The following is a 23,957-nucleotide window of genomic DNA, read 5'->3' as shown; positions in this document are numbered from 1 at the left end:
CAGTGGGCGTCTACGGAATTTACGCCAACATAAAAGCTCTTTGACAGACATGCGCTTTCGAGACTCTCTGCGTGACAGTTTCCGGCGAAGGGTGGGCGTTCCCAACGGGGGTCCCGTTACCTCTCCACTACTCTCACTGGAAGCATCCCAGAGCCTCCCCTCCGCTGTGACTCCTGCACTCCCCCTGCTGGTTCCCTCTTCTACTGCAGATTCTCTCCTATTCTCCTGTAGCCTGTCCACCACCTGTCTCTCCGATGGCAGTTCCCTGACATCCACCTCCCCCCCAGGGCCCCCTTCACCCCCTCCCGCCTCCTCTCCCACTGGCGGTGAGGGCGGAAAGCCCCTGAAGGAACTCTCCTCGTCGTCCGAGGATTCTAACACTTCCAGCCACGGCGTACCGTCTCTCTCCCCGTCTTCCTCTTCTTCGTCGGAGTCGGCTTCTTCACCCACCCCTGACTCTGGGAACCCTTCAAACTCTCCTTCCTCATCGGTGGTCCCAAAGTGTTCCCTTCTAAATCGAGCCACGGGTTGCGGTTTTCTTGGGAAACGCTGATGAAATGTTTCTATTAAAACCTCGTCATTGACTACCTCTGCTGGTACCCAAGTGTTTTCCGACTCTGCTTCCCCCTCCCATTCTACCAGATATTCCACCTGATTCCCCTTCCACCTGGAATCAATGATTCCTGCCACGTTCATGTCGCGCTCTCTCTCTTCTATCACGGGCGTTTGGGTGGCCTCTCTCTCACGCTCCCCCCACTCGCGTCCCTCTCGGTACGGCGACAGTAATGACCTGTGAAATACTGGGTGTAATTTCATGTGACTGGGCAGCCTGAGTTTGAATGCCACTGGGTTGACCTGCTGTATGACCTCAAAGGGTCCCAATCTTTTGGGCCTCAATTTCTTACTCCCGCCCTTGAACGGTAGCCCTTGGGTGGACAACCACACCCGGTCCCCCACCCTTATAGTTTCACCTTCCCTCCTATTTCTGTCTGCTTGCTTCTTATATTCTTCCTTGGCTTTCTCTAAGTTAAGTTGAAGCTGACGGTGGATCGCCTCCATCTCTTCAAAAAAATATTCCGCCGCCGGCACGCTCCACCTCTCCCCTCCCTCTCCTGGGAATGCCCGGGGGTGACACCCATAATTTGCCAGGAAGGGACTCATCCCTGTGGACACGTTCTCCGCGTTGTTGTAGGCAAATTCTGCTAGAGGTAACTTATCCACCCAATCATTTTCTCTGTCTTTTACATAACACCTCAGGTATTGTTGTAAAACCCCATTTGCCCTTTCCGCTTGCCCATTGGTTTCTGGGTGCCGGGCAGTTGAGAAATTGAGTTCTACGTGCAGTAAGCTCATAAGTTTCCTCCAGAACCTGGAAGTAAATTGTTTCCCTCTGTCGCTGACCACCCTCAAGGGGGCGCCATGCAACTTGAAAATATGTTCTACAAACAACTTGGCGGTTTCCTCCGCTGTGACTGCATGTGAACAAGCTATAAAATGACACATCTTGGTTAATTGATCTACCACCACCATGACAGCTGTTTTGCCTTTGGATTTTGGCAGGTCCGTCATAAAATCTATGGATACTGCCTCCCATGGCCTTTCGGGCGTGGGTAAGGGTTGTAATAGCCCCGCTGGCGCCACTCTCTCTCCTTTCGCTCGCTGGCACCTGTCGCAACCCCTGACATATTCCCGTACGTCCTCCCTCACCTTGGGCCACCAAAACTCCCTGGTAACCAACCACATGGTTTTGTGCTGTCCAAAATGTCCCGCTGTGGGGCTGTCATGCAACTGCTTGAGTACTCTGCCCCTCAGTTCCCCGTCGGGTATGTACAGTGCCCCTTTGTAATACAACACCCCGTTCTTTTCTTCGAACCCCCCTGTGTTCTCCTCTGTCCTCCGGAGCTCTCTGAGTTTCTCTTGGGCGTATTCATCTTTCTCCGTACCCTCTATCAGTTCCCTCTGCCCCACCAATGCCGCCCCACACACCCAGCGGTCTTCAGAGATTACATGCCTTGCCTCAGGCGCTCCCTCCCCCTCTAAGTACTCAGGTTTCCTGGAAAGAGCGTCCGCCCTCACGTTCTCGGAGCCGGGCACGTAACGAATCTCAAAGTGGAATTTGGAGAACTCCTGGGCCCATCTCACTTGTCTCTGGTTCAGCACTCGGGCTGTTCTCCAGTATTCCAGATTTTTGTGGTCAGTTCGGACTTGAACCTTGTGCTGCGCCCCAATCAGCAAGTGCCGCCATTTCCGGAATGCTTCATGAATGGCAAGCAGTTCTCGGTCGTACACTGTGTAGTTCCTCTCTGATTTGTTCAACTTCCGCGAGAAGAATGCACACGGTCTCCATTCAGACGTATCTTTTCCCGGCTGGAGAAGAACGGCCCCCACCGCTCGGTCTGACGCGTCAGTCTCCACTCTCATTGGTTGTTGTAGATCCACGTGCAAGAGTTGCTCTTCCGACGCAAACGCCTGCTTTAAGCGTTCGAACGCTTGTTGCGCTTCTCCCGTCCAAACAAATTTCTTTTTGCTACTAAGACAATCCGTGATGGGCGCTGTTAAATGGGCAAAGTTTTTGATGAACTTCCTATAGAAGTTTCCGAAGCCCAGGAACCTTTGCACGTCCTTCTTGGTCTTTGGTGTTTTCCATTCCAGTACCGCTTGAACCTTGCTGGGATCCATGGCCAATCCCTTGTCAGACAACCGGTACCCCAGGAATTCCACCTCCTTGGTATGAAACTGACACTTCTCCAGTTTCACCCACAGCCGGTTTTCTCGCAGCTTGCTCAGTACCTCTCTTACATCTCGCACATGCTGCTCCTCATTGTCTGAGTACACCAGAACGTCATCTAAGAACGCTACGCAGTTCTTGTAGAGCAGTGGCCCCAGGACGTGATTCATGAATGATTGAAAACAGGCGGAGCCCCCTTGTAATCCGAAAGGCATAACGGTGTACTCAAAGGCCCCCAAGGGGGTGAACATAGTGGTCTTCCACTCATCCCCCTTTCTCACACGTATCAAGTTATATGCCCCCCTAAGGTCCAGCTTGGTAAAAATTTTCCCTTTTCTCACCCGTGTTAGAATGTCATCAATTCTGGGCATAGGGAAAGTCACTGGTTCTGACACTGCATTTAGGGCCCTGAAATCACATACAAGCCTGGGCTTGCCTGTGTTTTTTTTGTCCACAAAGAACACTGGGCTGCCCCCCACCGCTCGTGACTCTCTGATGAAACCTCGCTTGAGATTCTTGTCAATGAACTCCCTTAACTCCTGCATCTCACTGTCTGACATTGCATACAGCTTGCCCACTGGCAATTGTGCTCCTGGGAGTAAGGTAATTTGACAATCAAAGGGTCTGTGCGGGGGCAGTTTATCTGCTTCTTTTTCGCTGAATACGTCAAGCAAGTCAGCGTATTGTGGTGGCACCCTCCCTTTGTCCATCACTTCCATCACTGCTAGAGTGCCCCTGGCGCCTGCCTGAGCCTCTCCCTCCTTGCAGTGTTCTAGGCAATGTGCTGATCCAAAGGAAACCACTCTCTGATGCCAGCCTACTAGCGGATCGTGTAGCGCCAGCCAGCTCATACCCAAGATAATAGGAGCTCCTCCCAAGGTGGCTACGTTAAACGCTATCAGTTCGGTGTGTCGTGCCACCCTCATTATCATTGGTACAGTCTGTTGGCTCACTTCTCCTCCCAACAGCTCCCTCCCATCAATCGTGGTAACCTGCAAAGGCTTACTCAATGGGATAGTCTGTATTTGGTGTGCAGCTGCAAACTCTTTGCTCATGAAATTACATGAGCTACCTGAATCCAATAGCGCCTTTATCTTCAGTGGGTGTCCGTTTGCCAGTTCCAGCAACACCTCTATCACAAGCGCTGGTCTTGGAGGTTCCGGCGTGGGCACATTCATTACTCCCTGGCCTGGCTGCTGTGCCCTGATGTTGGCAACCAGGCGTTGGCTTTTACTGGCTCCGTGATTTCTTCTTCCTCCTTCCCCCCAACAGTTCCCGCCATCCCTTGCCATTCCTTCCTTTGCGGACAGACTCTGGCAAAGTGACCTGGCTGTTGGCAGAGATAGCATCTCTTGCCGCTCTTTCCCTCCTTCTTCCGCCCTTCACTGGTGTTTGAAACTGCGCGCGCGCGCGCTGTTCCAAGTTCCATCGGCTCTGCTGGCGGGAAAGGCTGCTCCGGAATCTCTGGAATGCGGAAGTCCTTCCAACGTTCCCCCTTTCCTTCCCGCTTTTCCATAGCTCTAGCTTCCTGGCGTGCCCCAATGGACAGCGCTGATTTAGTCAGCTGATCCATAGACTCCGCCCTAGGCGCCCGGGAAAGTTCATCTTTCACTGCCGGAGAGAGACCTTCTTCAAACAGCATTTGAATAGGTTCACTAGCAAGGTCCCACCCAAGTCTATGAATCAGCATGGTGAACTCAGTCCAGTACTCACGTACAGATCGGCTCCCCTGTTTACACGCCATTAACTGCCTGCGCACCACTCCCTGCTCGATCTCGCTGGAAAACATCAAGTCCATGGCGCGGAAAAACTTCATTGTGTCCTTTAAGATTTCATTATTGGCTGCCATCAGGGGCCGAACCCAGTCCCTCGCCCCTCCCTCTAGATGGCCAATCACGTACGCCACTCTAGAGTTCTCGTCGGGGAAGTCATCAAACAGTAGATTGAGAGCATATTGCATCTCTGTCCTAAAGGCTTGATAGTTCCGGGGATCCCCCCCAAATTTCTGCACCAGTCCAGGCACCCGTCTGGCAAGTGGGGTGGTCTTCCCCTTATCTGCATCTTGAGCCCTCCTCTCCTCGAGCCTCGCCGTTTGCAGTGCCAGCTGGACCTCCAACGCCCTGTACCTTTGTTCCAGGCTTGGATCTGCGCCAGCTCCCGCTCCTGCTCCTCCGGTTCCGGATGGTTCGCTCATGATGCCTTCTGCTTGCACAAGCTGCTTTCAAAGACTGTCAGATTGCTGTGATGGGATAGTGAGCTGCTTGTGCGTAAAAGCTTGATCCCTCTGGGGTTTGGCTGGTCATCCAAACCGATGCACTAACGGAGCCCCCAAAGCATGACTCCGTCAGTCGCTGGTAGAATCTGACAGTGGGCGTCTACGGAATTTACGCCAACATAAAAGCTCTTTGACAGACATGCGCTTTCGAGACTCTCTGCGTGACAGTTTCCGGCGAAGGGTGGGCGTTCCCAACGGGGGTCCCGTTACCTCTCCACTACTCTCACTGGAAGCATCCCAGAGCCTCCCCTCCGCTGTGACTCCTGCACTCCCCCTGCTGGTTCCCTCTTCTACTGCAGATTCTCTCCTATTCTCCTGTAGCCTGTCCACCACCTGTCTCTCCGATGGCAGTTCCCTGACAGTCATAAAGCACAATTGTCATAGCAGACAGGGCTAGAAAAGTGAAAACCATAAAGTGGGTGTGTTACTGGCCGAAAAATCGCAGTATCAAGAGTCTGTAGAAGGGGGTGGGTTTAATCGCCTAGGTGAGAGGGTGTTTGAGAGAGTGGAAATGAGGGGTTTTTTTGTGTGTTTTCTGCTGTTAGTGGGTTGTTCTTATTCAGCAGACCTAATTTATTGTGCCTGGTTGTTGATTATTTTATTTATTCAAAGGTGGCTGACTTATTTTAAAATCTGAGGAAAATACTATAGACTATCAACAACCAGAACTCCATTAAGCATTTAATTATGGCTAAAGAGTACACTGAAGAGTACACACACTTAACTCGTTTATGATGTAAAACTGGGAAGGAAAGCAAATATTTTATAGTAGCAGCTAACATCGTGGCGCTGTGATGTAAACCACTGAGCCTTGGACTTGCCGATCAGAAGGTCGGCGGTTTGAATCCCCGCAACAGGGTGAGCTCCTGTTGTTCGGTCCCAGCTCCTGCCAACCTAGCAGTTTGAAAGCACATCAAAGTACAAGTAGATAAATAGGTACCGCTCCAGCGGGAAGGTAAATGGCATTTCCATGCACTGCTCTGGTTTCGCCAGAAGTGGCTTAGTCATGCTGGCCACATGACCCGGAAAAACTGTCTGCGGACAAACGTCAGCTCCCTTGGCCAGTAAAGCAAGATGAGCGCCACAACCCCAAAGTAGTTTGTGACTGGACTTAACTGTCAGGGGTCCTTTACCTTTTTAACATGGTGTCCTCCAGAAGTTGTGGACTACAGCTCTCACTATCCTTGATCATTCGCCATGATGGCTGAGGCTCATGGAAGTTTGAGTCCATCACATCTTGCGAGCATCACTTTGGCTAAACCTGGACTAGGCTATGCCTTTTAGACCAGCTTGATATAGACCAACAGCCTAGGTCGGGATGTCACCAGCACTGCATGCATCAGCAATGGTGTCTACATACTTGAGGTGGTAGACGATTTTGTCTACCTGGGCTCCACCATAACCAGCAACATCTCCATCGATGCTTAGCTCGACAAGCGTATTGGGCAAGGCAGTGATGGCAATGGCTCACCTCTCCAAAAGCGTATGGGAGGATGTTATGATAATGACCAATACCAAGATGAAGGTCTACCATGCTTGCACAGCTTTGTGGCAGTGGGCCTTGAGAAACTTACTCATACACACCCAGGAGCAACTCTCAACACCTTCCACATGCACTACATCAGGAAGATTTTGGGCATCACATGGCAGGACAGAGTCTCAAACAAAGATGTGCTCTCCAAAGCCCACATGTTCCCAGCTTGTTTGTAGACTCCTGTCTATGCTGAGTTGGTAATGTCCACAGAATGGAAGATGGCAGGATCCCTTAGGACGTAAGCTACATGGAGCTGGCTTCAAACACCAGACTCATTGGTGTGCTGATCCCGGGGGGAAGGTTACCGTTGGCGTAGTCAAAGTCCGGTCCTGGGTCACTAGCCTGGAATCAGTCCACAAAGGAGCGGGGCGAGGTCCGAAGCAGGAAGCCGGGCGGGGACAGGAGCACTGGAGAGTCAGGTCTGGGTCCGGGCAGGAACAGGTACTCAACAACGACATTGCTCCCACAACCTGGGACCAGGCCGACTGGCCTTTATCTGTTCTGAGGCCAGGGGCGGTCCCGGCCCCTAGGAGACCCGCCTCTCTTGGCCTTAAGGCGAGCACTCTTCCTGGGAGAAACCAGTTCCCTTCGCCTCTCTGCCTTGAGCCTCTGCAGTTCCGGAGAGGCTAAAGGGTTCCTGGGCCCAGGGGGAGACTCACCTGCAGGCACTGAGTCCTCAACCACCTCTGGAGCCAGAGTGGAGTCACCTGGTGCCTGCTCCTGAGGATCCGGCACAGGTGCAGGCGCTTCAGAATCAAGGCCCTGCCCCAGTTCAGCCGGCCCTGGAGGCGGGGACTTCTGTGCAGGCTGGGATTCCTCTGGTTCAGCCTCTGAATCGGAATCCCAGGCCATCACAATTGGCATATCAACTCTGCATTGCAAAGGTGTCTGCAAACATGACATGAAGGCCATGAACATTAACCCTGCCATGTGGGAATCCCTTGAAGATGACTGCAGTGCCTGGAGACAATCATTCAGGTTGTGTTTCCACAGCAGTGACCAGAGGAGAAATGACTGCTGGGAGCAGCACAAAGAAACAACGCCATAGTATTGTTAGCCGCCCTGAGCCCAGCTTCGGCTGGGGAGGGCCGGATATAAATAAAAAATTTTATTATTATTATTATTATTACACCTGCATCAGCACAACTGGTTGCCTTCATCTGCCCCAACTGCAACTGAACACGTCTCTTCCATATTGCTCTCTACAACCACATCAGGAACTATAACTCTCCAACAATTTGACTTCACTTGAGGTGCACTCTTCCACTGTCTTGCAAGACAGATGGATGCCAGTAACAATTTTCATGTATTATATTCCCTTGCATTATACAATATTTTTAAAAGGAGCAACATTTTATCCCATTTACAGATTACAAATGCAATGAATCATTCACACAATCATTTTTCCCACTTGCAAGAAGTGTTATTTTCCACTGTATGTTCAGTATGTAAGATCCACTTTCAGCTACACAACAAATATTAGTATTTTTGTTTTAAAATGCTTACGATAAAAAGCTATCAGCAAAGCAACACTTTGTTCTGATGCCTAGATAACAACAGTAATACACAGTAATTATATAATTAGTTGTAACATTAAGTTCTAGTTATAGCAGAATGATTACTTGGTAATTATGAGAAGTATATAATTACTCAATAATTATGAGAAGTATGTAATTACATAACCATTTTATTCAGCTCCCCCCAAAAATGAACTTGCACATTTATAATGAGTTAGGCAAAGCAGGAGTTCAAATTGCTCACTGCTTCAAATTCCAACCGAGGAGCCAGTGACAGATCTCCTAACATGAATTATGTACAGAACAAAGGTTTCTTATCCAAACAATTTGCAGTACTGGCAACTAAAATATTAGGAAAATCTTATTCTCTCTCTCTCACACACACACACACTTTTCTTTAAGAATGCAGGTCCTCAAATTACTCATGCTGGCAGTGACACACAGTGTGCAGCTTTGCCACTTTTCACTGCATAAACTTGACTTTCAGTGGGCTGGAAAATGCAGCCACATTGGTTCAGCCTGAAAGAAAGTGCGACACTGATAAGCATTTCATATCATTTGATGGCATTCCTGACTAGTTTGCCTCAGCTTGGATCCTATTTGTGAGTATAAGTGGGTAGTGCATTCCTCTTTCCATTTTTCATATGTGTCCTTCTTCGCACCTGACTCGCAATTCTAAACACAGCGGTTTGACAACAAGAATGTGCCTCATGCCTATATTAGCAATAGCCTGGGATACTGGGAAGTTTCAAGGCAATTGTTCTTCCTCCTGTATGGTTTGTACTGAGGCAACTATTTATCCTATTTGTTTCAGGCTTTCCCTTTCCTGACAGGATCCTCAACCAGGATGTTTTCATCAACCCCTTACTGCCAACTCCATTCAGCAAGGATATGTCCGCAAAGGAAGCTTCTAGAACCAGCCTTTCCTCATGGAGAGCCAGCAGAAAGTTGTCCAGTAAGCAGGCAATCCTGGTTTTGGGACTAATTCATACAACCATCTCTCCCTAACAGCAGCCACTGCCTCAAAAAACAGTTAACCCGGATGACTTTTAAAGGGGAACCAGATAATTTCATGGAAGAATAAGCTTGTCAATGGCTACTAGTCATGATTGATATATGCTGCCTCCAAATTTACAGGAAGTGGTTGTTGGTGAAGAACAGCTAGAGGAGGCTACTGACCTCATGTCCTGCTTGTGGACTTCCCAAGAGATATCTGGTTAGCCATGAGTGGAACAGGAAGCTGGACTTTGGTCTGATCCAGAAAAGTTCTTTTTATGGATACAGTGGTATGACAAAAGCCAATCCAGCACAAGTGCATAGCGGAAATACAGAAAAGGCTTCTCTTCTACACAGTGGTGGAGGTAGGGGGTCCAGCAGGGGTGGTCCGCCCTGCGTGTCATCCCTGAGGGGGGGTGACATCGCTGTGCCTCCCCCCGGGACACTCGCCACGGGCAGCACCCCCCTGGGACGCTCGACGCAGGCAGCTTAAAAAAGTCACTAAAGGGAAACAGTACTGAGTGAAGCCAAACAACTCAGGCCCATTTTGGAATTCCAAATACGACCAATACAATGGTACCTCGGGTTAAGTACTTAATTTGTTTCGGAGGTCCATACTTAACCTGAAACTGTTCTTAACCTGAAGCACCATTTTAGGTAATGGGGCCTCCTGCTGCCGCCACGCCGCCGGAGCACGATTTCTGTTCACATCCTGAAGCAAAGTTCTTAACCTGAAGCACTATTTCTGGGTTAGCGAAGTCTGTAACCTGAAGTGTATGTAACCTGAAGCGTATGTAACCCAAGGTACCACTGTATCTAGCTGCTATTAAATATTACAGCACTGAGATTACAATACGGCTTTTTTTTTCTTAAAGTAAATGAAAAGTGGACTTCAAAATCCTTTCATTTCAAGGCATTGAAAAAATGACCCATAAATTAAGACTTATTTACTTTTCCTTCTCATGGCTTCTTCAAATGTGCTCCTCTACAAGCACAACGAATAGAGTGGGGCGGGGGAGGTATATGATATTATCCTTTTTGCTCCATTTTTATTGCAGAAAGTGCCCCTGTGTGTACATATTAAAAGAGGAGGTGGGTGGGTATTTGTAGCCTCATTCTAAATGTTTGTTTGTCATCAAACAGGTTTAGGGCAACAGACCAGTACAATAATAAGGGGGGGGGTTAAAATTATGGACAACCTTTTAGGGTCCCTATGCGAAAAATACAGTTGGAAAGAAATGCCAGGACCCAAAGGTAACCCTCCTTGATCTTCCACCATCTTTTGTTAATTATATCATCACTGTAGAACTCCAAGAAATTCACACAGAGCAAAAGTTCCATGCAACCTAAGTGAGGTTTTCCTTTGAAGCAGAGACCCATGGGATCTGATCTTTTGGATTGACTGCTCTCTTTGGCAGCCTGGGCCAGCCCCCCATTGTGTTCACTAAGATCAGTTTGTGTAAGTAGCACTAATAAACTGACAAGGAAATGCCATGGAGAGCAATGAAGTGGGAAGATGAAGGCAGCTTTCTGTTCCTTATACTGCCTACAACCTGTAGATCATGCAACCTTTTTTTTTATTAAAAAAAATAGTAATAATACTTTTATCTCATAGACTCACAATGCCTGCTGAGAAGAGGAAGGTGAAAAATAAATGACCCTTTGACTCAAGTGTATTTAAGGGCTTGTTCAATACAAGGAGGTTCACAAAGGAGATGTATTATAGTCCAGAAAAGTCTGCAGGCTATCATATCCCCCGCTGCGTGAGCAAAGGTGGGAAATGCACAAACCACAGATATGGAAAAGCTCATTTAGAAAACAGCCCACACCACTCTGCTGTTTCTAACTATGAGTCAAGCACAATTTTATGTGCCTTGTTAGAAGCAAAAATAACGAACTTGTACCGAGTAGCAATCGGTGGATGGAAGTTGGGTGAAAAAGGATCAATAGAGGTTAAATGTAATAAATGAGATTAAAAATATTTTCCATACGCAGAGATAACACAGAGACGACTGCTTTTTAGAGATAAAAAATAATGCCAATGATGACGGAATGGCTATAAAGATTTGCAAAAACTTCTTACAAAACAAGCTGAAATTTATTTTGTTCTTATTTATGATTCATAAATTCATGATGGTGGCAGCATTTTCCCAAGCTCTTGATTGGCTTGGAGCAATTATCCAAATCCCCTACCTCTGGGAAACTCAGGAGGTTTACAACCCAATTTGCTGCCCAGCAATCTCCCTGCCTGAGCTGACGGATGCTGAGGACTCCCACACTGCTGGTTCTGGGGGACTTCAATACCTTATTGACCGGGAGGTCACACTCTGGACCTTGTTTTCTCAACTGGGCAGGAAGAGGGTGATCTGAAAGTGGGTGATATTGACACCAGAACCTTGTCATGGCCAGGTCACTTCCTGTTGAGGTTTATGCTTTCAGCACCTTTCCCCCTCCGCAGAGGCAGGGGACCTTTCAGGATGGTCTCCCCCTTGAGGCTGATGGATCCGGTGGGCTTCCAGATGGCTCTGGGGGATTTTCCAGCTGGTATGACTGGTGCTCCTGTCAAAGCCCTGGCCAACCTCTTGAATATCCAAATGGCTCAGGCCATTGACAGAATCACCCCAAGTGCCCTCTCCGCTTGGCTCTTTGGGATACTCCAGAGCTTAGGACAAGGAAACAAGCTATGAGACAGCTCAAATGTGAGTAGAGGAAAACTCTAGTCAAATGCAATTGAACACTACTGATGGATCATCATTGAACCTACCTGGTGGCAGTGAAGGCAGCAAAGATGGTCTACAATACATTGCTGCCTTCACTGCATCCTCATTGTGTCAACTGACAGAGCATCTCTGGGTAGTGAGAAATCACTTACAGTCTGGGCTGAAGGAGGTGGTAGAACCAATGGGAGCTCACTGTGGCTTGTTTTCATCCACTGGAGTCTTTACTCCACTATTACAGCAGATAAAGGTCAAGGGGTGTCCAGAGCACTGTCTAGTCCTGTTGTGTTGGATGAGTTTCAGTTAGTAAGAACTGAGGATGTGGATAAGATGCTTGGATTGGTCAGGGTGACCATTTGCACTCTGGACCCTTGCTGCTCTTGGGTGATTAAAAACTAGCAGGGAGGGGACAGCTGGCTTGGCCAGGGAGGTGATTAATGCTTCCTTGTGAGAGGGGGTGGTTCCTGCCAGCTTGAAGGAGGCAGTCTTACATGCTGAACTGTTGTTTTGCATTGGACTGAATGAAAGCCAACAAACTGAAGTTGAATCCAGATAAGTCTGAAGCACTTTTAAGGGGTGGTTCCCTAGACTGGATGGATGCATGGAAGGTTGCTTCCTCTTGATGGGGGTCACACCTCCTCTGAAGGAGCATGTACATAGCTTGAGGGGTTCTTCTGGATCTTTTACTGTTGCTTGAGGCTCAGGTGGCCTAAGTGATGTGGAGAGCCTTCCATCAGCTTGGGCTGGTGGTCCAACTGCTCCCCTATCTGGACAGGGATAACCTAAATTCTGTTGTCTACGCTCTGGTAACCTCTAGGTTGGATTACTGCCTCTGAATACAGTTTGGAAACTTCAGCTGGTACAGAAGTCGGCAGCCAGGCTGCTCACCAGGGCAAAACGGTTTAAGCATATAATGCCATTCCTAGACTGACTGCACTGGCTGTGAATTATTTTCTGGGCCTAATTCAGAGTGCTGGTTTTGGCCTATAAATCCTCATATGACTCGGGACTGCCATACCTAAAATACCCACCTCTTCTCATATGAACTGACATGGATCCTGCAATCAAAATCTGAGGTTCATCTTTGTGTACATCCTCCACAAGAGGTCTAGAGGGTGAGAACAACACTTTTCTGTGGTGGCTTCCTGTTTCTGGAATGCTATCCCTAGGGAGGCTTGCCTGGAAACATCATTACATATTTTTAGGTGCCATGCAAAAACATTTCTCTATAACCAGGTCTTTGGCTGATTGACATTCGATGGCATTTGTGCTTGTGAGAGGTGGATTACTGGTTTGGTTTTGATTTGGGGGTTTTGCACATTTTGTGTTCTCCTTTTGTATCTTTATGTGAACTTCCCTGTGATCTTTGGATGAAGGGCAGCATACAAATTAAATAAATAGATCGATTTCAAGCTAATTTCACAATTTCTTTGGAAAACCTGCCCACCTTTAGTAGAGAAGGGAATCTCATGTCTTGTAGAGAGGTGCCTCTTACTATTGCCATTTTATCCTGCTAGTTTCTATATAAAGTGATATGCATAGATTAAAAATATCTATCTGACAATCTATCTGGGTGAAAACTGAGGTAATAAAGTGTGCTATTATGGGCACATACTATAAGCTTCACCCAATGCTCCTATTGATGAATGAGCATGCAAATGTAAGGGAATTGTTCGAAAGAGGTTCTAAAGCATGTTTTTTTCTTTAATATTCATGTAAATAGGTGCATAAAACTCTAGTGGATTGCTGATGCATGAATTACTGCTGTCCTGGGTCCATCATCCTATGGGGTTCACTAGACTGAAATAACATAAATGGGCATCCTTTCCCATTCTTCTTATAATCATTGTCACAAGAATTTTAATGCCTCATATATTCCCGTAATTTTTTTTTTCCCTGTGAGCTGTACTGTTTTGACCTTTTCAATATTCTGTAATTTGACTGGCTGGCCATTTCAAGTTCTCTCCTTTTTACAGCCTTATTAACTTGTGGGAAAGAGGTGAAATGGACAGCCAATCAGAATACATAATATTGCAAAGGTCACAGTAGTGCAGTATAGCACCAAGCAGACATGGAACACTATCTGGTAGGCATTAGCATTCCAATTTCTTATTCATGTTACAAAGATTGTAACAGGAATAGAAAATGGCACAACATCAAGCCATTCATGGCAAAGACTGTAATAGAAAAGGAAATAGAATAAACTAAATTCATTCTTTTTTGCATTCGGAAAGAGGAGTTCTCTTTATCCCATACTTCACCTCACTGAATGAATGTATACGTGAAGAAGCAATAGTATTGAATGGCAATATCCACTCTGATTCACTGAATTTACAGCAGTCATTTTGTGTTGCTAATCCAATCATTTTAACAGTTCAGAGTCCCCTTGCCAAGTAACAAAATTGCTCATGGTCATGTACAAAGAACACATCAACCTTAAAAACATTAAAGCCTATTTTAAAACACTAATTCAAAGCAACAAGAAAGGCAGCATAATAGAAAAATAACACATCTGGAAATAACCGAGAAGTGATAGATGCAGAAAGCACACCGGAAGGTGACTAGGTAGAACTCTCTGGTTAGGAATTTGAGACTAGGTGCCTTCAATGAAGCAGGCCTTGCTGTGTATTTCAAGGCCTCATGCTACCTACATAGCATGTAAGCAATTACAGTACAGTCATGGGAAAAGGTAAATACGCTAGTCAGGAAATGTAAATTCAGACAATCCAGCTGCAGGTTAAAGATGCATGCTGGAGGATACCCTATTCCTAGAGTTAATTAGTAACTGGATAAGATTGTAGAGATACTTGCAACAGGTTTGAGGGTCTACATGTTTGCTCATGAGTAGGTTCAATTCAGCAATGACAGACAAACCTAGACAGCATCTTAAAAAGCAGAGACATCACCTTGCCAACAAAGGTCCATATAGTTAAAGCTATGGTTTTCCCAGTAGTGATGTATGGAAGTGAGAGCTGGACCATAAAGAAGACTGATCACCGAAGAAAAGATGCTTTTGAATTATGGTGTTGGAGGAGACTCTTGAGAGTCCCATGGACTGCAAGAAGATCAAACCTATCCATTCTGAAGGAAATCAGCCCTGAGTGCTCATTCAAAGGACAGATCTTGAAGCTGGGGCTCCAGTACTTTGGCCACCTCATGAGAAGAGAAGACTCCCTGGAAAAGACCCTGATGTTGGGGAAGATGGAGGGCACAAGGAGAAGGGGACGACAGAGGATGAGATGGTTGGACAGTGTTCTCAAAGCTACCAACATGAGTTTGACCAAGCTGCGGGAGGCAGTGGAAGACAGGAGTGCCTGGCGTGCTCTGGTCCATGGGGTCACGAAGAGTCGGACACGACTAAACGACTAAACAACAACAACAACGAAGTTCAATTCCTTGTACGATTGTTGAACTGGAACTGCTTCATCTTAACCCATAATTGCTGCCTCCAATTCATCACAATGGCATCACAATGAGCTGAACTTTTCAGTAACAGATCAAACAAAACCTTAGATCTTGCATTTTTCATCACATTCATCTTCCTAATATTGTTCCCAATATTGTTCCCACTTTACACATGGGAAAATTAGCTGAGATAGATCACTTTACAATTAATTCAGAGGAAGAGCTAAAATTGTCTTACTGATCAACTTCTATTGCAGTGGTTTTCAATAAATCTGAAGGAGTTGCAGGAGAAGTTTTGTAAGGGCCACAAAAAGAAAACAAAGGAAAAAATTGTGCACTAAAGTTCTCTGTCTAGCTATCTTTCTATCTTTCTTTCTGTCTATCAGGTAAAACAAAACTCATGTTTGGCAGTACTTTTCTTTTTTATTTGTTTATCAACAAGTAGCCTAATTTGCATGGTTGTTGCAAATTGGATTTTCAGTCAATTACAAGTTTGGGGAAATTAGGCCTCTCCACCATCAAAAACATTTAAAAGTCTAATGTCATTTTTGTTCAGCCTTTGCGCTTTTCTTTGTGAATGGTGCTTTCAAATAATTATGAAAACTGGTTTTGAGTTGATGGATGAGTTGGCTGTTCTTGCAGTTGGATCAGAATTTCAAGCCCTCTAATTATGCTATAAAAGTGAAGGTACATAGCAAGGTGTTTAAAAATTGGTGTAGCCTTAATGCAAAAGCAGTCAGTTATGCCTCTTAAAACATATTCCTGTCCATTACTTTGTGAATTCAACTCTGAGTACTCTTCCCAAGGTCTACACCCTGTAAATTCCTTTGTTTATATTGTAACAAGAAATCCCCCAAGTCCCAATTCTTTAACAAGTTGTTTAACCAAACACCTCTCCAGGCTGGAAGAATTTAATTGCTTCTCAATGTCATAAGGTAAACAAAATAAGGATCCACGCAGGGCATATCTTAATTGAGCAATCAGAACACATGACAGCATTAGATCATTTTCACCACTGTTTTTCTTTGAAGCCAATGAGACCTTAAACCATTTCCAGAAACTACATGGTTTCAGTAAATGTCCAGATTAAACAAAAACAATATATAGAGTGTCCTGTGCCCCTCACTTTTAAAGATATCCTATCCTTTCTATTGTCTTCTGTATATAGTTTTACTCAAAGAACAGTGCATGAATTCAGTTGAAGATTTTTTCTTTTTCAATATAATCACAGCTAGTGTAGCATAATGTGCTTCAGAAGTAATCTATACACAGAGCCAGAGGCTGCCAAGACACTAACTAAGGAGCCAGATCAAATTCAGGACTCTGAGATGACTGAAGAACAGGAGACCACTGCGCCCAAGGCTGTTGGACAGGTGTGTCCAGTAAAACCTCCTAGGCTACCAAGCCCTATAGGGCCAGAGCCCAGAACCTCATGGGCACCTTCTCCTGAGGAACCAGATGTCACTGGTCAAGCAACACAAGAAGCAGGATCCAACCCTGCCTCCATCCTCCATGAGATCCGGCATTAGACCAGAACATACTGTGATGCTTATGTGAGCAGAGGGTGGGGGACAGTGGTGCAGGCATCTCTAATAGACCTACACTAACTGTGGCAGATCAGCTCCTGCTAATCAAGGTGGAAAGGGGGGGTATGGCTGTTTTTTTGCTGTACTAGCTCTAGTCCTTGAAAGATCTGCAGAGCCGCAAATCCCACAGATCCAAAGTATCTGCCTTCCTGCAATAAAATGGCCTGTTTAGTGGCTTTCCAGTGGCTACAACCTTGGGAGATCTGGTGGTGCTGGCTGCCCACCAATTCAGGCAGAGCACATTCCTGTGAGGAGAATCAGAACTTACAGGGTTAAACAGTTCTGTGTGACGTCTCACATTCTGAGGTGTGGTTATGTTCACATACGGGAATCTTTCTTTGTGTGTGAGTTTCCTTTCGTTTTTGGCTGAGAGACGAAAGGATGTCCGCTCTCTCGCCGGGCTGATTTATGATGTTTTTCTTCTCATTAAAGGCTGTTGGAGATTAGCAAGAAGCCTGCATTCAGTCTGATTTATTATCCACACACAAGGCAACACTTCCTACCACTGCTAAGAACTCTGCTAAGGACTTTGCTAAGAGAGCTCAAGTTTTTTTTATCGGCACAGGCGTCCATCGGCACAGGGGAAGCGTGCCGGGCGCCATTTTATCTCACAATTCCCACCAAAAGCGGTACTCCTCTCTGCTGATGGAGGCTGGTGGGGAGACAACTCTACTGCATGCTAAACCATCCTTTCCAACATCAACTTTGGGGTGGTGGTGGTGAAGATTGCAGCCTATCTTGTATTCAATGTGAATTCAGAGGTTTCTGCTATGGATGTAGGCCTGAGGAATTCAGATCTACAAAAGACTTTCAAACTTCCTCAGGAAGGATGCCGACAACTCCAAATTATGCTGAATTCTTCATGTAACAAAACTGAAAGTATATTAATTATGACCTAATCCAGTTTATGCTATGATGTTGGTCCTCCAGACTACTGTAAATCTTACTGAGTCGAACTTTTGCTTTGGGGAGCTCACCTCAAACAACTTAAGCAACACAGCCAGTCATTAGTGGTGTTATGCAAAATTTTATAGAATTATGCTTAACATGGAGAAAATAGATAGAGAAAAGTTTTTCTCTGTCTCTCATAGCAGTACAATTTTTTCGGACTGCCAACGAACCTCAATGCTGGAAGGTCCAGGACAGATAAAAAGTACTTCTTCGCACTGTGCACAATTAAACTTTGGAATTTGTTCCCACAGGAGGCAATGATGGCCACCCAAATGGGTGGTTTTAAAGGATGATTGGACACAGTCACTGAGGATAAGGCTATAAGTGACTATTAGTCATAACAGTTAAGCTCTGCCTCCATGGTTAGGGGCAGTGAGACTTCTGAAAAGCAGTTGATGGAATATCAGTTGTTCGAGGAGAGAGTGCTGTTGGGCTCACCACCTCCTGCTTGAAGGTTACCCACAAGGCATCTGGGTGGCCACTGTGCGAACAGGATGCTGGATTAGATGGGTCGCTGGCCTGATGCAGCAAGTTTTCCTTATGTTCTTATTACAGCCAGGTATTAAAAATTTAAGCAACTATGCCACACAACTTTCCTAGAATGCAAAGTATCTGTTCAAATCATGGCCCTTTGCATTAAACAGATTCATACTTTTAATAAATTTAATCCCCCAAGAAACCTAAAAACAACAAAACCTGCTTTGTAATATAAATGTTATACAAGTTGTGTTGTATATCCTCCCATACAATAAAAGATTATGAATTGGTGTTCATAATTCATGGTTGTCAATAAGAGTTCTCAGTTCTCCAGAGATGCTATGGTAGAGAGACTAGTTAAGCAGCACGGGGGGGGGGGGATCAAATCCACAATCAAATATCTAGATTGATTGTGTCACTTACACTTGTATTGATTCCAATTGGAGAAACTGACCCAGGAGAATAATAAAAATGTGGAATAAAACTGATTTATGATAACAAAATAAATCCTTTTGTGAGCAGTAATGAACCGGTTCCCTTTAACATGGTCAGTCACAAACCATTTAAAAATATAAATTTGCTTTTGGAAGAGTGAAGTAGTGAAAAGAAACCATTTTATAAAAAGTCATATAATAAATACAGATATTGTCAACAAAATACCATTAGTGTCAAAGTGTACTCCTCCACAAAGAATGGAAGTTATATTCAACATGATCCTGACATTGCTAGCTGAAATTTGAACAACTTCATATATGAAGGGCTTCTGCATAAAAGGAATCTGAAGAGAAATGCTGGCCAGTAGGATAAAATGCTGAAATCTGTGAGGCCAGGTTCAATATAGAATACAAATGTAGCTGCTAACTCTATGTAAGGAATAAATTAGTAATAATAGTGACCTATTGGTGTGGCTCACATGCTACACTAAACTGTGGTTTAGTGCTATGTAGGTGCTATGGTCTAAACCACTGAGCTTCTTGGGCTTGCTGATCGGAAGGTTGGAGGTTTGAATCCCCACAACAGGTGAGCTCCCATTGCTCTGTCCCAGCTCCTGCCAGCCTAGCAGTTCGAAAGCATGCTAGTGCAAGTAGATAAATAGGTACCACTCCGGCAGGAAGGTAAACCGCGTTTCCCTGCACTCTGGTTTCTGTCACAGTGTTCTGTTGTGCCAGAAGCGGTTTAGTCATGCTGGCCACATAACCCAGAAAGCTGTCAGTGGACAAACGCTGGCTCCCTCAGCCTGAAAGCGAGATGAGCACCGCACCCCATAGTTGCCTTTGATTGCACTTCACCACCCAGGGGCCCTTTACTTTTACCTAGATAAGTCTGAATAAGCCCAAGGGGAGCAGTGAACTTACACAATCTTCCCTCCTCCTCCATTGTGACTGGGAGGAGGACTTCTGACCAATTAAGTTTCATTTTTTTAAAAATCTCAGTGTTGTGCTTGAACCAGAGATCCTGATTTGAAACAAACTAATCAGTTTCATAATAAGTTGACTTCCAACCATAGGTCCTATTGATTTTTTGATGCCAATGCAGGCACTGATGACAAATTTTGATTTGTAGTTTGTGATTCAGTTATAATTTCCATAGGGAAGCCAATGTGGGAGGGGAGTTACATGTCCCAATATCCCCCAAAACTACAAAAACATAAGCAATGTTAAAGCATGGGAAGGAATTGCCAAAAAAATAATAATTTATGGACAAAATATTTGCAGGCAATAATATATAAAGTGAGAAATCCTTTCTCCCTCCACTATTATGGACAAATTTCCTGGACAGCCTTTCCATGCAATTCCTAGGTTAAGCACCATTGTTTCAGACAGTCCCTCTTTCCACCATATTGAGGATTCATGCACACTATCTTCTTAATTTAATACTAATTATATTTATCACTTACATAGAACATTGTAATACACTAACTAATTAGTCCTCGCCACTCCTGGGATATAAAGTATTATTATCCTTCTTGAATAAAGATACAGAAAATTACAGAAAGGTTAAATGAACTGCCCAGGTCACAGAGTAAATCAGTAGCAGGTTGGAAATAGTCAGCCTCTTGGTATCACATTTATTTAATAAAAGTCTTGAAACAATGGAAGTGTTATTCCACATGTTATAAGTGTGAGCCCTTCTCCTTGACATACTTAGTAGATTTAAAAAAAAAAAGTTACCCCAGAGGTGATCACATAAACATAAAACATTCCACCTGCAGCCTGAAATTGTTCAGTTCAGGAAAAGTTTCACAATTATGATATAAATTGGCCCTGTGTTTTGCCATCCACTTCAGTCACTGACTTCAGAATGAATGTGCATGGAATATAACACGGGGAACTTTTAAAAATTATTATTAGACAATATATATATATATATATATATATATATATATATTTGCTTTCGTAGATTTTCACGGGTTTCATATATATATGAGAATGATTTTTTTAAAAGGACTTCCTTTAAAAAATAAAGGTAGCAGGAAGAACTTCCCTTGAAAGCAGAGAGACACCAATATCCATGTGTTAGCCAGCTGCACTAGCTTCCTGCAATTCAATTAAAGCTCAGGGGAAGACAAGATGAAATAACTAGTCTCATGGATCTTTTGCAGATTAGAAAGCATGGGAGAAAAATGGAAAGAAAAACATATGGAACCGTTTGCCAACATGAAATAGTAATGTAAGAGAACCCCAGAGGATGAAAAAGGGCAGTGGGGATGTTAGCACAGTACCCTGCCACTATGCCCACATGGCACTAACCTTCCTCCATTTCACCTCTTTTGGTAAGCAGCTTAAAGTAAAATGGGAAGCACTCTACGTCTATATACTGATGTGGGGAAGCTTACCCTAACCAACTTCTCAACTGTGATTGTTTGCTTCCACTTTGCAGTGAAACAGAAATGAGCCTACACATCAGGTCTTTAAGAAATATATGCCTTAGTTGAACTCAGTACCTTTATTTCTGAAGGATTAAAGACTATTAATGCTGTACAAGTTCTCTCTAGAATTTGTACTGAAGCTGTGAGTGGGAAGCAAGATATGAAACAGCCTGGCAAATGATCTAAAGTATCCTGCTTGGTCTTCAGTTCAGTTCAGTTCAGTTTTACTAATCACATACATGTGAACGAAAAGCCCAGCAGAGGTTCTGTTTTCAGATTTCTCAATGCCAAATATTTAAGCAACAGCTCAGGATAAAGCTAAATGCCAAAGTTAAGCATGATGTTTACTCAGTGTGCAAACTTGTATTCTGCTCCAGATGATTAAAAATTCTTGAAAGCAATGAAAGCATATGTATTCAGTACCCTGGACAGAGGCAACATTTCTTTCATCCCTTTTAATTTCTTAGTACGTGTGTGCATCCATGTATGTTTATATATACTATACTTCTACCAAATAATTGAAGAAACTACAAATTATATCTATTCAATGGCTGGGCCGATTTGCTACATTCCATGGTTATCTTCCTGGTGAAAACATTAGAAATATTCAGCCAGAGACACCTGTATTTTCATGTGAAGTCTCATCTATAAAACCCTCACAGTATAATATCTATATACTGTATAGATCAGGTTTCACAAAACAATAACCAAAAATGTCACCGTCAAAACTAAGAATGCAATGCAATCTAATTTTCTATGGAAGTGAGGAAATTGTCACATTAATGATTGGAGAACTTCCTTGGCCTCAATGCTGATAGCTCTGGATTTGGGAGCTATCTCAGTGAGTATTTTTTTTAAAAAAAGGTTTGTGTGCTTTCTGAGACTGTTGGCACATGAACACTGATGGTGATGTCTCTGTGATCAGTGCCCTATTGAATCCCGGGAATTGTAGTTTGTTTTCGCCTCACCACAGCCAGAAAATCATGATGAGAGCTGCCTGAAGATCTAATATACACAGAAACAGACACACTTTAAAAATCTGCAGACTCGGGAACAAGAGAGCATTTCTGAGGAGGATGTGAGACAAAAATCATATGTTTGTATGAAATGATCACAATAATTGACCGAAACTAAAAAAAAATACTCAGCAATAAACGTACCTGCTTAGTCAGGTGGCCTGGCCACCTAGTTCACAGCAATCAACAAGAGTTTTATCAATAATTCAGTGTTAACATTAATGAACTCTTTGGGGTTCTTTAAGGAACATTGGTATGCCTGCACAAAGAGAACAACTGGCTTCCTAGTTCATGTAGCTTCAAGGCCGTCATATTTGTACCTTTGTCATGAGAATGCTGGGTTGCTTAACACAAGGCCTGCTTATGCTGACCACATAGGCAGAAAATTCTATTTTACCTCTCAAGCTGGCAAATAATTCCTAGAAGAAATAGTGCCTGATGTGTACAACAGTCAACCAGCAAAAACACCTGCCACTACCTTTACAGCAGGGCTGGGGAACATATAGCCCTCCAAATGTTGCTGGACCATAACTCCTATCATCCTTGCCCACGGACATGCTGACTTGGTCTGATGGGAATTGGAGTCCAAAAAGATATAGAGGGCCAGAGGTTCCCGACCTATGCTATACAACATCTTGTTTCATGGGCTTATGATGAGTGTAAAACTACTTATAAGGGCTATGTGTGCTGAAATATTTGCATTTTTGCAGGTTGACACTTATAGATAACCTGCTGGATATCTGCAGAATAAAAATTAATGGAATGTCAACCAATTTTCCCCATGTTTTTCCACCTGCACTCTAGAATTGATTGAGCATCTGTATATCCAACCATTTCAAAAGTCAAAGGTATTATGAAATGGTGTTATGAAACTTGAAGAGACTGTAAAAAATATGGTTGCTGGGGGACTAAATAGAAAAATTCTTTGTTCCTCTTTCTCTTCATCCAGTCCTGGATGCTGATTTTAGCATTAACTTATCATACAACTGATTTGCAGCACAATACATCACTGTTTCTGTCCCTTAAAAAAAGAAACATGCTTCCCTGCATGTGGGATCAAGACATCTCAAGCATTCCAAATTGTGTCAATGTTACTTATGCTTCTTGAGAGTGTACACATAAAAATGAAGCTACGTGATATTGTTCTCTGTCCAAGATCTGAAGCTTGTCTCTTCATTCTGTTTTCCAAACTAGCCACTTAGAATTTCACTGTGTGCTGACTGACACTGGAGATGCAATTGTTTTGATGCTAATATATCTTCATTTCAACCAAGTTCCATCCCTAACTTTTGCATTTTTATTTCTGTCCTTTTAACAGACAGTGCAGTTAAGGATGAAATGCAGTTGTTCATTATGTCAAGGAAATATCCAATTAACCACCAGACAATTCAATAAGCTCTCTGTAAATCTACAGAGCAGATGATGTTTTAAATAAGTTTGATGAATTAATTTTTAATTTCTTTCTTGCACAGAAATACCATATACACCCACCCACACCCAAAAAACACCCTGCATAAATGTCACTCAGAATAGCTGCTTAGAGCATGTGAGGGAAACAATATTTAAATTATATTTATTCATTTAGCATTGCAAAGCAAAGTTTCAGTAACAGTGAACAAATTAAATGAAAATTTCCCAGGTTCCATTCCCCAGACATTTTTTTCCTCTTCTCCCCAAAGACATGAAGCAACAGAGAAACCTCTTTAAGTCAAAACTTGTAATTGCTTCCAATTTGCCTGTTTTCCTTTTGGCAATTAACAAACTGAAATGTTATCATGAAAGAGTCCATCTCATTTATAAGGCCAGGTTTCCCCCCTCCACTAAAATATGCAGGCACTCTGTTCTTTATTACCAGCAAGAGATAAATGGCTGGTTTTCGTTGCTGA

The 23,957-nt window shown here is 44.2% G+C and overlaps 1 protein-coding gene across 7 annotated transcripts in view; it reads right to left on the bottom strand.

The window, feature by feature from the left end:
* Nucleotides 1-23,957, bottom strand: part of USH2A (usherin) — a 437,539-nt gene that overhangs the window by 188,674 nt on the left and 224,908 nt on the right. The window lies entirely within an intron of this gene.

The sequence above is a fragment of the Podarcis erhardii genome (assembly GCF_964252035.2).
Source record: "Podarcis erhardii genome assembly, chromosome: 3".
In the NCBI taxonomy this organism is placed as follows: domain Eukaryota; kingdom Metazoa; phylum Chordata; class Lepidosauria; order Squamata; family Lacertidae; genus Podarcis; species Podarcis erhardii.
The sequence above is the reverse complement of the archived record's forward strand: the minus strand, read 5'-3'. Positions and strand labels throughout refer to the sequence as shown.